Source organism: Peromyscus eremicus, chromosome 9, assembly GCF_949786415.1.
Source record: "Peromyscus eremicus chromosome 9, PerEre_H2_v1, whole genome shotgun sequence".
Lineage (NCBI taxonomy): Eukaryota > Metazoa > Chordata > Mammalia > Rodentia > Cricetidae > Peromyscus > Peromyscus eremicus.
This window is the reverse complement of record NC_081425.1, coordinates 103,628,904-103,643,273: the sequence shown is the minus strand read 5'-3', so window position 1 is coordinate 103,643,273 and position 14,370 is coordinate 103,628,904.

The window sequence follows — 14,370 nt, the reverse complement described above, 5'->3', positions numbered from 1 at the left end:
ACCTCAGGTGAGAAAAAGCCAGGTGAGAAGACCTCAGGTAAGCAGACCCCAGGTGAGCAGACCTCAGGTGATCAGACCCCAGGTGAGCAGACCCCAGGTGAGGAGATCTCAGGTGAGCAGAACTCAGGTGATCAGACCCCACGTGAGCAGACCCCAGGTGAGGAGATCTCAGGTGAACAGACCCCAGGAGAGCAGACCCCAGGTGAGCACACCCCAGGTGAACAGACCCCAGGTGAACAGACCCCAGGTGAGCACACCCCAGGTGAACAGACCCCAGGTGAGCACATCCCAGGTGAACAGACCCCAGGTGAGCACACCCCAGTTGAGCAGACCACTCAGCAGCTTAAAAAAAAAAAAAAAACAAAACAAAAACAGAGAATTCTGGAGACCAGTCTACCAGAGTTCTGCATTTGATCAACAGTTACAAATTTTTAATCCGTTTACCCTCTGCATAATAAGAACGTAAGGTCTGGCCTAGGAATGCCAGTTCATGCTCTTAGATACACGTTTTTCAGTAGCATAAGATGGGTGACTTAAGATGATTTGTATTTATTGTGGTATTATATACTAGGTCAACTTGACTGGACTGAACTTCCTTTTCCAGAATATCCACCCAGGTATGGTTTGAAGTTGTAACTGACCAAAAGAGCCAGAGATCTAGGAGACAGAAGACCAGGCACTGCCCTTCTTGTGCTCAGATATTTGTTTTCTCTGCCATCCACAGGCAGCTCTGTATTGTCACACTGTCGACTGGCAATATCCTCAGGGCTCCTGGAAAGCGTTTAGTGGTGGACCACCTTGTAGCCGCCGGCTATGGAGATAGCTTCTTCCATCCTTCTGCCTTGTTGTTTCTTAGAGATGTTGGTGGTTAGTTCAAGATTGACTGCCTCCTCATTTCCAGAGCTCACTCCCCACCCACCCTACAACTGGGGAAGGTCTAAGTCACTGACTCCTGATGCCCTTAGGGCTCAGCCTCCCTCTCAAGCTTCTGACTGATGGTTCTCTTTCACTGTAGATGAGTGACTGCTACTTAATTTTCTCTGCCTGACTTTCTTGTAAGTTCCTGGGGCCTAACCTCTTTCTTCTTGAGGTCATAGGCTCTGGTAAAGCATCTACACAGTAAATATTGACAGTAAAGGAGACAGCATCACGAACGGGCCACACTACCACCTGGCTATTTTAAACCTGAAAGAAGCACATTCATCAGAGCAAAAATCTACAAATGAGAGTCTGGCAACCAGAAAACACTTCATAATTAACCAAGTAGATGCAATAACTTAAGCAAGTATACAAAACTTCTCACTTCAACTGTACAGGCTTTCACCAAGCATGGAATGGTTATAACATATTACAGTCATAATATGATGTAACGTGTGATGTCTTCTCCCAAGAATTGACAACTCAATTATTTTCCTGTTGTTTAACCTTGTTACCCCAGTACAATTTCATACTTACATCGCTGCGAACTTCAGTGAATGTATTTATAGGATACACTCAGAAGTCAATTACTAAACCAAAGCTGGGTTCCTTCAGATTCTGCCTCCAGTTTACCTCCCTGCCATCTCCTGCCGAGTGATCTGCCATTCTTCCAACGACCAGTGACCATATCCAAATGTGTGTTCCCCACATAATCTGACAGGCGCTATGTATTTTCTGACTTTTTAAAAAAACCTCTGCTTCTCTGAGGATGATTCTGTTATCGTCCTTTAAAATGAACGCTGGTTTGGGTATGCGACAGTGCCCCAAAGTTTCCCGTCTGCTCCACTTCAGATCCACACAATCAGTGAATAAGTCAGCCTCTTCCTGGGCTGGGACTAACTTTATAAACCAACAAGGAGTACTTAGCATTTATGTAGCAATTCAACTAATGACTGAAAATGACTTTGGGGTAAAAAAAAAAAGATTCCTGCTGTTCACTTTCACAGCCCACAGGGACATTAGCTTTTACTGTCTTTGTTCTACCTTCCTTGTCTTCGGGATGTGGACGGTGGTGAGAGAGGCTCTGCTATGCACACTGCAGGTTAATCAAGAGCGATAGGCTGGCTCACTGATTGACACTCCTCTACTATCTGATTTCAGTGGCGGCCATCGTCACTAGACACTCACTAGTGTTGGCGGAGGAAAACAACCACCAAGTTTATGCATTAGGGGAAGATAATGTTAGTTTAATTGATAATCCATGCCTAACATCAGGTCGAGTTGACATGGGTGGGGTTATCTAAGGAAAAGGTATCCTTCCGCGGCTTCTATCAATCAAAACTTCCCATGCGTAACCATTTAACTAAAGATAATTACGAAAGTCAAAATGACTGTTGTTAGTTAGTTTGTTTTTTACTGTGTTTTCCTTCTCAGTTCTGTTCAGATCAGGCCCTTGCTTTCTGTGGTGTTTCTTTGTTTTCAGTTTTCATTTCTGATAGATGAATAAAGTCCCGGAGAAGTAAATGAACAACTGGGTTAGTTGTTATCTGTGCCTCTCCGCTGTTTCCCCTTCCTCACCTGGGAAGACAAGCAAATAAAGCAAATCTCAAGCCCAAGCTTCTGCGGCTGGGTAGGAGGAGGCCTAGCCACAGATGGCTCCTGCCTGGGGTCACTTCCTCCTCATACTCACTGCATATTGAGACAAGAAGGGTCCACAAGGAAGAGAGGCCTGGAGGCCAGGAAGCAAACAGACCACCAAGGAGCCATAAGATTCTCCTCAACATGCTACTGCACCCGACTCCAGACACAAGGAAGGATGTCCTCAGTCTGAGGGAGCGGGAGAGTAGAGCATGCGCTTTCGTTGAGACAACCTCTTCTCTTCTTGTGGGAATTTGTGAGGGAGCTGCTAGGCCAGGAAGCAGGCAAGGGCCAGGATGGGGACTTGCCCCCTGGTGCCATTTCCTGAGAATATCACAGTGTGAGAGCCAAGCTGTGTGTTAAAAAGCCACTGAACTGGCCCCAGACCCTTTGGGTTTAGGGTTTGGGAAAGCTGCACAAAGACAAGCATTGTCCCATGGCATATGTGACAATGTTATTGTCACCACTTGAGGAAAAGAGTATCCTATGACACCTTGAGATCCTGCTACACATCTTAAATGCAGTGAACCATGACCCAAACAAAACTTCTTAAACCTTTGCTCCTGAATGTAATGTAAAGTCTACTGTAGCTCACCACCACAGAGGGTTACACTCTCATGGTATAATGTTGCTGGAAAGAAGCTTCTAGAACAATGTCTAGGGATGAGAAAAATTCAAGCATTTTTGCCACTTTATATCTTTGAGGCAGAAAGAGGTCTGTGATTTTGTGTTACATTTGTCAACACTTATCTGAGTACCTAAAATCTACTAAAGATGAAGAAGAAAAAAACAAAGCGATATGTCTTTGCTCACCAGGAAACTTAGACTTAGACCTGCAGAAGCCAGAAAGGCATATTTGCTGGATTGAAGGCAGCTGCATTCAGCACAGATGAACACTGGATCCTCCTCAGAGACTAATGGTTCCCACAGCTTCTATCCGACTTTCTCAAAGTCATGTGACAAAGCAGGAAACAATCCCCCAGTGCTCCGCAAAATACTTAGCTTCTCCAGTCTTGGATTTATTAACTTTAGTGTTGCCAGGGAGCAGGGGGAAGGGGGTGGGAAATGCAAAACAAATTATAATGTTCTATGAACTTAGCACCCAGACAACTTACCCTTTCTTCAAAAGATTGCTAACATCTTTGCTGTTATTTGGAGATCACAGATATAATTTTAAACCCAAACCAAAACTACACATGGATATAGAATTAAATACTAATATGCTTCCACCATTTTCCTGTGCTTACAATTCCAGAATCACATACCCGACCTAGCTTAATGACAGCCTTTAAAACCGTAGGGTAAGTTTTATTTAAAAAACAACAGTAACTAAAAGTGACCGGTAGCTAGCACTGCTGGTTTCCGCACATGTGAGGAAAAAGTTGGAAACACAAGTGGAACAACACAGTGCTTTTCCCTTTCTCTCCCTCCGGTCTTATTCCACCTTACACGGGCTCACGAAGCAGGTAATAATTATTTCCCGGTATAATAATAGAAAAGGTATTGACCAGCAATTCAATCTACTTGATCAACCCACGTGACTCTACTTTCATCACTGAAAGCTCAATTTGATGGCATGAGATATCTGTCTCCCAGAGGAATAAAGGGCTTTCCAAGTACACATGAGCTGAGGAATGTCATTTGTCTTCCCTGACACTGTAGTCCCTGCATCCCCAAATTCAGAGGCTCTGCTTCATTTATTGTGAAGCAGGTATTTCTACCCTGGGTTGGTTTCTGGGACCTTGCTTGCCATAGAAGCTGAATGCAAGGGGAGGATTTCTGACTTCTCAGTGCCATGTTAATTTCCTTCTCAAGTTTGGATGAAATAGTAGTATGACCCCTGGTGCCCATTCCTAAGATGAAACACAGTCTGCTGTGCTCTGTGTGACTTTTTCAGTGGTTTATGGACCCAGATCCCTCCAAGGATTACCTTTAATATACAGAGTATCCCAGAGTGCTAAATAGGGCTTCTAGGTGTCAGTGAACTGGCTGAGAAATGCGTTAGATTCACCTGGGGGAAAGACTCCCACTGGTCATTCTTTCGAAAAGGCAAAGGAGACTCATCAGCAAAGACCTCAGAAAAGGCTCCCATGGGCCATGTATCTGTAAATGAAACTTGAAATGCTTTCTACTTGGAATTAACTCCCAGGTCACTTGTTCTGAGGCAGGTAAGCAGATAAGAGTTGGACCAAGCTAAAGACCAACTCTGACTAACTGATGCCAGAGTTGGTTAGCAGTTTGTCAGGTGTTCTGCTTCCTAAGAAGAACTAATTGGTCCCTTCACTCCTGGCTCCTCAATATTGGCCTGTAGTTTTATGAGAGTGGAAGAAGATTCATGAAGAAAGCTGGATGATGGACGTAGGAGTGGGAGTGTGGTTTTTCAAAGTGATTGGAAGCAAGAATTCTTCAAGTCTTCTCCCTTAGCATATGTCCTCTTTATAGAATAGAAATGGGCAACACTTAATCCAGCCTTGCTTTTTAAAATGTTCTATGGTGATGAAGAAGTTAGTCTTCCCTACGTTGACATCAATGATTCTTGTGGGGAAGGATTTAGGAAGGAGGGGGTTGAGAGCATGTAGCTGGATCTTGGTAACTGTCTTCTGAGGACTAGATAACCCTGTAGAGATATAACTATAATTCTTGCTTGCTAACTGTTTTGTTATATGTAATTTTACTATGTTAAAGTTAAAACCTCCCTTTAAAAAAAGAAAAGAAAAGGGGAAGTGCTATGGATATCGCTCTGTATGCTGTAAATGTGTTGCTCTAATTGCTTCATAAATAAAATGCTGATTGGCCAGTAGCCAGGCAGGAAGTATAGGTGGGACAAGGAGAAAGGAGAATTCTGGGAAGAGGAAGGCTGAGTCAGGAGACACTGTCAGCCACCGCCATGAGAAGCAAGATGTAAAGATACCGGTAAGCCACATGGCAAGGTATAGATTTATAGAAATGGGTTAATTTAATATATAAGATTTAGATAGCAAGAAGCCTGAGCCATTAGGCCATGCAGTTTTAATTAATATAAGCCTCTGTGTGTTTATTTGGGTCTGAACGGCTACGGGCCTTGTCAGGACTGGAGAAAACTTCAGCTACAGCATCCCTTTGTGGTTCAACATACTTAACAATGGACATCTCCCAACTATCAGAAGCTAAGTCTTGAGGGAACTTTTCCAGTTGCCAAACATGTGAACTGAGGAAGGATCTGTCCTCAAAATCCCTGGCTTCATTATAATATTTTGCATGGCAGTGTTTGACCCTGGCCCTTATGGACTTTTCAAGTGGATCATGAGAATACTCTAAAATTGTGGTCCATCATAATTTAATAGAGGAAAAGGGTCCCTTTAGCTCATGAATATGCTACTTAATAACTATTCATAAAAACTTTAAAATGCACACACAGAACACCAGGTAACATGGGAACATAATCTTGAGTTCTCAGTTCTCTGAGAATAGAGGCACATGGGGTAATCAAGCAGATTGCATCTCCAGTATCTATGAAGTACACTTCACTTGTTAAATAACTAACTGCTTGAATTCTCTCTCTCTCCGTTTCTCTCTCAATCTCTTTCCCTCTCAGCTGAATTCTTTCCTTTGAGAAGACTAGAACCAAGGAAAAACTTCACCTGGTAACAGAAGGATGTATCATGTCACTTTCCAGTGAACACTGAGAAGTGCTCCCAGACCTAAGTTATAATAAGAGCACATCCGGCCCCTCTTGGGCCAGTTCTTTCTCCAGCCTAGTACAGCAAGAAAAGAAATGTGAACCCCTATGGGATGAGAGTGGCCCAGACAATCATATCCAATAGTATAAAAGCCTGGAAACAAGTAGAAGTCAGCTCTAGAAAGTAGCAGGATCTTCTCCATGTTCCCCAGGAACATGCAAGACTTTCTGGAAAGTACAGACAACAGTCAATGTTTCCTTACACGTATATGGAGTTAGGGTGGCTGAACATTTTACTTCCACATAGATGCCTCTTTGTAGCAGTGTTGGGGATTGAACTCAGGGTCTGGCCTTGCTAGGCAGTGTTCTATTCTTGAGCTAAATCCTCATCCCCCAAATGGCTATCATTTTTATCTAGCTTTCATCACCACCCCCCCACCCCAAAGTTTTTCCTTAACACACTAAAGACCAGAAATTGTTCCTCTTCCTTCTAAAAACCACTGTTTACCAAAGTGTGTTTTTAGAGGTCAAATATTTGGCCTCCCCAACCCACAATTTCATAGAACATGTTGGCATCAATTCTACCCCTTGCTAGTCCTACCTCCTGAGTGCTTGGTGGAACAGGTCAAAGTGAGGCCAGAAATCTGCACTTCTAGCAAGTTCTCAGACAACATTAAAGCTGCTCATCTGGGGTCATCACTCTCCAAAACACTGATGGAAAGAGTTGGAAAAAGAAGAGGAAGCCCAGGTCCTAGCATCTTCCAATGGTTCTGTCCACATCAGAACCACTGGAACAAAAGTTAAAACACACACCCATCGGCAGAGAAAGTGGGTTCATCTTACTACTAGACACAACATTACTGGATTTTTTTTCTTTCCACTAAGTGTATTTTCTGCAATGACTTTACCATATGTGAGGGCAGCCACATGCTTCAGTCATGAATTCTCTTCTAAACTAGCTTAGAGATGTAGAAATACATGCTCAGTGGTTATGCATTGAGTGGTGGCATCATAGTTCAAAGTTGTGTGAGATATCACACCCATACCAGGAGAACGTATTTTAGGGAGGAAGAAATGGGTTCAGGGAGGCTGTGCTCTGCTCCATATTTTCCATCTTGTTTGGACATGGCTGGGTTGGAATTCGAGCCTTCTGTATGCAGGCTCTCTCTTCCTTTCTCTTGTGTTCCACAAATTCTCAGTTTTATGAAAAGCAACTCTCCTTCCAAAGACTCCATGTCTTTCCCTTTGTGTGCTACATAGACCCTTCCAATTTATTTCTTTCCATGCCATGCCAGGCGGATGGTCTTCTTGCCATTTCTATGTTAGCTCTGCTATTTTTTTATGGCTATGGGCAGTCCCACTCAGTGGAGTACAGATACTGATTTGCACTGGCCCTTTTGAGCCCACTGTCAATTTTTCAAGAAATTTGCTACCTGACATCATGTCAGGAATACGATAACAACCAGGTGAAAGCAATTCCAGCATGGAAGGTGGGCAAATGCTACAACTAAGGAGTTTTCGCCCTGGAAAAGTTTTGGTTAAAATTCACCAGCACATGACTTTCCTGGACTGTGTCCTATTCAAGATTTGTACATTACAGTCCTAACCCCAAGTACTCCATATGTAATGACTTTGGAGAAAGGACCTTTAAAGGGCCATTGGATTTAAATAATGTCTTTTGAGTGGGACCCGAATCAGATCTAGTATTTTAGAAGAAATCCAAGACTTGAGAGATAGTTCAGGGTTATAGTATTTGCCGCATAAGTAAGGAGGTCTGAGTTCAGATCCCTAACCACCTCCATCTGTGACCCCAGCCCAGGAGGTTGGAGACAGGAGGGTCCCAGAGAGCCCTGACCATGACATCACAGCTAAAACAATGAGATCCAGACTCGGTGGAGAGAGCTCCTCTCAAATAGTAAGGCGTGAGCAGTGTGGATGACGGCGGACACTGATCTCTGGTCTCAACAGTACACCCAGGGATGTGGACACACTGGGACACCAGAGTGAGTGTCTAGAATGAGTCAAACAGAGAAGAAAGTCACACGTGGACATGGTGAGGAGATGTCTGTCAGCTAAGAAATTTCAGATATCAAATCTCCCAATACCTTTCCCTTAGGTTTGGAGACTCCACAACTGTGAAAAAAACAGTTTCTACCATAGAAGCCGCCTCATCTGTAGTGATTTGTTGTGTTAACCCTGAACAACTAACTTGGCAGTGTGTGAGAGTCTCCTCAATAGAAAACTGTCCTCTATACTTTCTAGCCCCTGTTATCACACGGCACATCCTCATACACAGGTACAGATGTCTAAGAAGACCCCAGGCCTTAACAGATGTCTCAGGATCAGAAGTGCCCTGTGTGCTAATCTTATAGTTCATTGATTCTGACAGTGAAGGTCATGGGTCTCAGGAAACTGCAAACAGTCTCTTTGAAACATAGACAATTACTTGTATTTGACCATTTTTTTGAGCTATAAAATGCAATTTCATGTGATTCACTTTATTTAGCCAGTAACAGGTAACTTGAGATTCCCCATGGAGTTTGAATATTTTTGGGGATGTGTTTGGCATATTAAAACTGAAGGGATTCACATAGGCCACAGGAAAACATTGCTTCATCAGGGTCTTTAATTGCAGTTTGAATGATTCATCTGCATATAGAACATAAGCAAACACCCAAAGAATTTTGATATTCTGGGTTTTCTGGAAACCCAGAGGACCAGATGACATCTGGACTCTCTCTCATGGCATCTGCTTTCTCAAGGTGGCAAGCTCTCTCCAGATGTCCCTGTGTGGTCTATAAGCCACCTAGCTCATCTGTATTACCTGCCTAACCATATGTCCATCTGTATGAGAAACCCAGTCATTTATACCATTTATTTTCATTTCTACTTCCTGTCCAGTTCCAGTTCTTTTTGTATATAGCCAGCTGATTGTATACAAAAAGAAATGATGAACACTGATGTCCAAGAATGCAAGCCTATCAAGGTTGATTTCTTAGGCTCAGCAAAACCCTGTAGGAGTGAGCTGACAAGATTGGGACCTTATATAATATCTGCAGACAAGTCAAAATGAGATAGGCTCGAGACCCCAAATCAATTGATATCAAAGTCACTAATAAAATAATTTGTTGATACCTCCCAGCAGCACTTGTTATCATCTGAGCAAAATGAGCCTGCCTTCAAGTTCACTAAGATGTCATAATCACCATGTTTCAGGACAACATCAAAGGACGGATATGGAATGTGAGGTCTTTGTGAACACTCAGATCTTTTTTGGGTAGATATGTTCTCTAATAATTTTTTTTTAATTTCAAGATTTCATTTAATTTCTTATCTTGCTGTAGCTGAAATTGCCGCCTAATGGCTTTCAAGCCTGTTAGTTGGGCTGCCTTTCCTACTATTTAGGGACTATTTCAGGTTGTTTTATTGATAAGAAACTTATCCTAGGCCTCTTATCTACAAGGAAGATAAATAGAAATTGATCTCCAAGGCACCATTTGTTCCCTAATTAATGTTCATGAGAGTCTCTATAATTACTCTCAAATGTTATTACTTTTAATCATGTCAGTTTATATGGATTAAAAACCTCAGTGCAGTTACCTCTGCATAGCCCCAGTGTTAGGGCAGTTCGTACCAGAAATAATGCCTAAGTATTCTGATAGCTTTATTGACTAATAATAACTGATACTGAACAAAAAATTGCCCTTCAGTTGAATACAATAAATGGTATAACACCAAGATTGACTAAGAGAAGGTAAAATTGTGCAGTATTTGGGGTGATATACAGAAACATCTACAAGCACTTGTTCTTTTCCATGTTTTCATCATCTTCATTTTCTAGCTTGAGGGTCTAGGATGAGAATATTAAGACAGGCTCATTATAGACCATGGTACTATGAGAGTTAATGAGAGAAGATTCAGGCATTATGGCCCACCAAAAAGCCATTTTCCTCATCTTGCAGAGACAGAAATTTAGTCTGGAGAGACACGTAACATGAATTGATAAATGGTCTTATTAATAAAAAACCCAAAGCCAGCTATTGAGGGTGAAAGCTGAGAGATCAGAACAAGCCAGGCGCAAGTTCTTACTGCTAGGAAATCCTCAGCCCAAGAGAGAGCTACTTCCTGTATCCTCATGCCTATATTCCTTTCTATGCCCTGCCATCTTACTTCCTCTTCCCACCCAGCTCTATCACTTCCTATCTGTCTGTACAGACCTCCAGACCTCTATGTTTAACTAGTGCTGGGATTAAAGGTGTGTGCTACCACGTTTGGCTCTGTTCCCAGTGTGGTCTTGAACTCACAGAGATCCGAATGAATCTCTGCCTCCCAAATGCTAGGATTAAAGGAATGTGCTACCACTCCCTGACCTCTATGTTTAATATAGTGGCTGGCTTTTTCCTCTGATCTCCAGGCAAGCTTTATTTGTTAGAGCACAAATAAAATATCACATTTCCCTGTTTTTGTCTAAAATAAAAAAATTATAATTAATATAAGAAAAACTATATCAAAGACCAACCAACAACAGAGAGGCACTGAGGTTTCAGTCACATGACACTAATGATGACCTCTGACAGTGGTATCATCTTATGCACCCTCACACATACACATACTCATCCTCTACTCAGCTTCCCAAACACCAACATCTGGAGAAATGTCTTCATGCATCACTTTTTAATTTCCTCTCAATTAATTTCTCTAGGTTATTATACTGTCATTCGAATGACTTTAGGTAGCAGTGTTCACCTTCTGAGGTTTCACTAGTGACACACACAGAACACCACTGTGCCCTCTGTAGCTCTCTTATGCACAAACACAATTAGGCGACACATCTACATTCCATGTTCATGACTGGCCATGGTAGAAGTCCCACCTGAGTCTCTAAGAGTGATGTAGAAGCTACAAGACCAAACTGTTGTAAGGCATGATATACAGGCACATAGGCTTCCTGTGTCACAGTCTTGTCCCTTCTTCTAATGGTATGACCCTCAGTTGCATTAGTGGGTCCTAAGTGTGCTCATGAGCAAATGCTGTTAGAAGTATTTAATCAACAAGGCCCTCATTTAATCAACAAGGAGACCAAGCTAGCTTTTATCCTATCCTCAGCAATTAAAGACAGAAAAAGCTATTAGCTTAACAGTGTGTGGCAGTGAACTCTCTCCCACTCAAGGCCTTGGAAATGGTGAAGTAGCTTTCTTAGCACATGACTGAGATGGTGCCCATGCTTCCTTTGTATACATGTGGAGTCTATTATAGCCCCCAGAGTCGTTTATGTTTGTTTGGTTTAGTTTAGTTTTTTAAGACAGGGTTTTTCTGTGTAGCCCTGACTGTCCTAGAGCTCACTGCAGACAAGGCTAGCCTCAAACTCACAAAGATCTACTTGTTTCTGCCTCCAAAGTGCTGGGATTAAAGGCATGTGACACCATGCCCAGCTAGCCCTCAAGGTTTTAAGGAACAAGTTACTATAGATATCCAGTCCCAGATATCTAACCATCCAGGAAGTGAAGCCTCTTTACCCAAGACCTAGGTCCTCCTGACCATTTCTACCTCTCATCTCTCCAGTGGTCTGGATAACTCTAGTCTGCTCTTCTCTTCTGCTTAGTGTCTAGTGTTTAGTTATTGTCCTGAGCATGAAGGAAAGGCTCACAACTCCCCTGGATCACCATACCTGCCTTCTGTTACTCTAGCTGCCTCCAACAACTCTGCAGAATGACCCCTCCCTTTCTGAGTGCTCTGTTCCTCTACGTGTCAGTCCTTCGGGAGATGCTTTCCCAACTTCCTGCTTTCAAAATGCAGTTAACTCTATGCCAGGTACCACTTTACACTCTAGAAGGTGGTTAGCACAAAAAGACTGAAGATGCCATGGGCTCAGGAGCCTCTGGGGGAACTAGGAATCCTTGGCATTCCAGATGTAAAAACAAACTACCTGTCAGTCAAGCACTTTGTTTCTTCACTGACTACATGCCTTTCTTCCTTTCATCCTTCCTTCTGTCTGTCCTTCATCTCCATCTCCATTTCTTCCTTTCTTCTTTCTATTTTTGCCATAGTAAGATTTTGTTAGCATAGATCTCTAAAGAATATGCTTTTATATCTTTATATATCTCTATATCTATGTCTATCTACAGGTATAGATAGATATAGATGTGTGTGTGTGTGTGTGTGTGTGTGTGTGTGTGTGTGTGTGTGTGTGTGTGTGTGTATGTTTTCTTTGAGTTAGGGTCTTGTTATGTGTTTCTGGCAGACCTAGAACTTGCTATGTAACTGGGGCTGGACTTGAATTCACAGTAATCCTCCTGCCTCAGCCTTCCACGTTCTAGAACTACAAGCATATACCACAATACCTACACCTGACTTCAGAAACTCACTTTGGAAAAACCTTTGCAAATACCTACTGATACTGAACAATTCCATTCTGGCCAATTCCATACACCTACCCAAAACATGCACAGAATTAGAAACCACTGATTTACAGTAAAAGAGGCATATCTGTTCATTTGTGGTTTCTGTGCATCTCTGAATGTATATTATACTCTGATAAAAATTTCAAGACCTCTTTGGTTCTGGAAGGGACACACAGGATCCTTCAGTCACCTCTGTTAGTTTTTCACGCTTTGTAGCATTGCTTGACCAACACTTCTGCGGCCATCTTGAGCCTAAACAGTACTCATCATTGTTCAATGCCTAACCTAATCCTTACCAGATGGTACACTTAAAGGGATGCACATACATATTTACATCTCCTAGATATAAACCTCTCGTTACTGGGTTATACCAGCTTGCTCCAGGAACACAAGCCATGACCCTGGGTGCCAAGGATCTAGAGCCAGCTCACAGGAGGCTAACAAAGAATGTGCCTCTGACTCACTTCTGTTTCTTTGGTAATCAGAACTCCAGAGCATTCCAGGTCCTCAGTGTTTGGGGTTATTTTGGTTAAACAAATGGAACACAAGTGAATGCACAGTAAATTGGACTAAGTGTCTTTCTAACATGCAGTCCTCCAATTGAACAAGCACATCCAGATGAACCCTTTGATTTGATTTCTCCATCCTGACTGCAGTAGCTGGGGTGCATTAGTCCATCCTAATCTCTTCTATCTCCCTTGACCTCCTCCTCTCTCAGCCCCTCTCCATCTCAGCTCCCATTATCTTCTGATTGTTCTGGTGAGTTTGTAGCTTTTGAGGTGGCTCTTGGTTCATTTATAAGCAGGGATTTTAGGACCTTTCTGACATAATTGGGGAAATGAGCAATGAACCAATTTCTGATGAGATTATAAACAAATCTATTTTCCCAATTAGGTAATTCCAGGAAATATTCTTGACTGACTGAAGTACAGAAACCTGGGAGTATAAAGAAGAATGACTAAGTGCATATTTAGAATAAATAATTCCTTACTTTAGAATATTAAATTATGTTGCATAAGTCGTGTGCTAGAAATTTTGTTTCTCCCCTTTAAAAATAACATTACATAAACTCTTCATTTGCAACTTTGATATCAGCCTCTTTGCCACCAAGAGAACCATGTTTTTATCACTTACAATTTTTTTCACTTTATTTCCAATTAAGTTGCTTGTGATGGTTTGAATAAAAAAATGGCCTTCATAGGTTTATTCATCAAGGACTAGCACTATTTGAGAAGGATTATGGGGTGTGTCACTATTTTAGAAAGATTAGGAGGTTTCAGAAGCGCACACTAGGCCTAGTGTTCTTCTCTTCCTGTGGATCAGGAGGAAGCTCTCAGCTACTGTACTATGCTCCCTCCATGCCCCCCACCATGATGATAATGGACAAACCCTCTGAAACTGTAAGCAAGTCCACAGTTAAATTCTTTCTTTTATAAGAGTTGCTTTGTTCATGGAGTCCTTCACAGCAATAGAACAGTGACTAAGACAATACTGTCTTTCTCAAATCCTTGTACAATATGGTACTGGAAATTTCAAGTGAAGCTTCAGCCACTCTTTTGCAGTGCTTTAGGAAACAGGACCTGGTTATACATCTGGTTATTCTCAACATGATTTGTGCAACACAATCGTGTGCTCTATCAATTTTGAAAATGATCTTCAAACTTGACACTACACACACATGTGCACGCGAGCACGCACACACACACACTAGCACATCCACATGTTCATACTCACATTCATATTCTAACAGACATA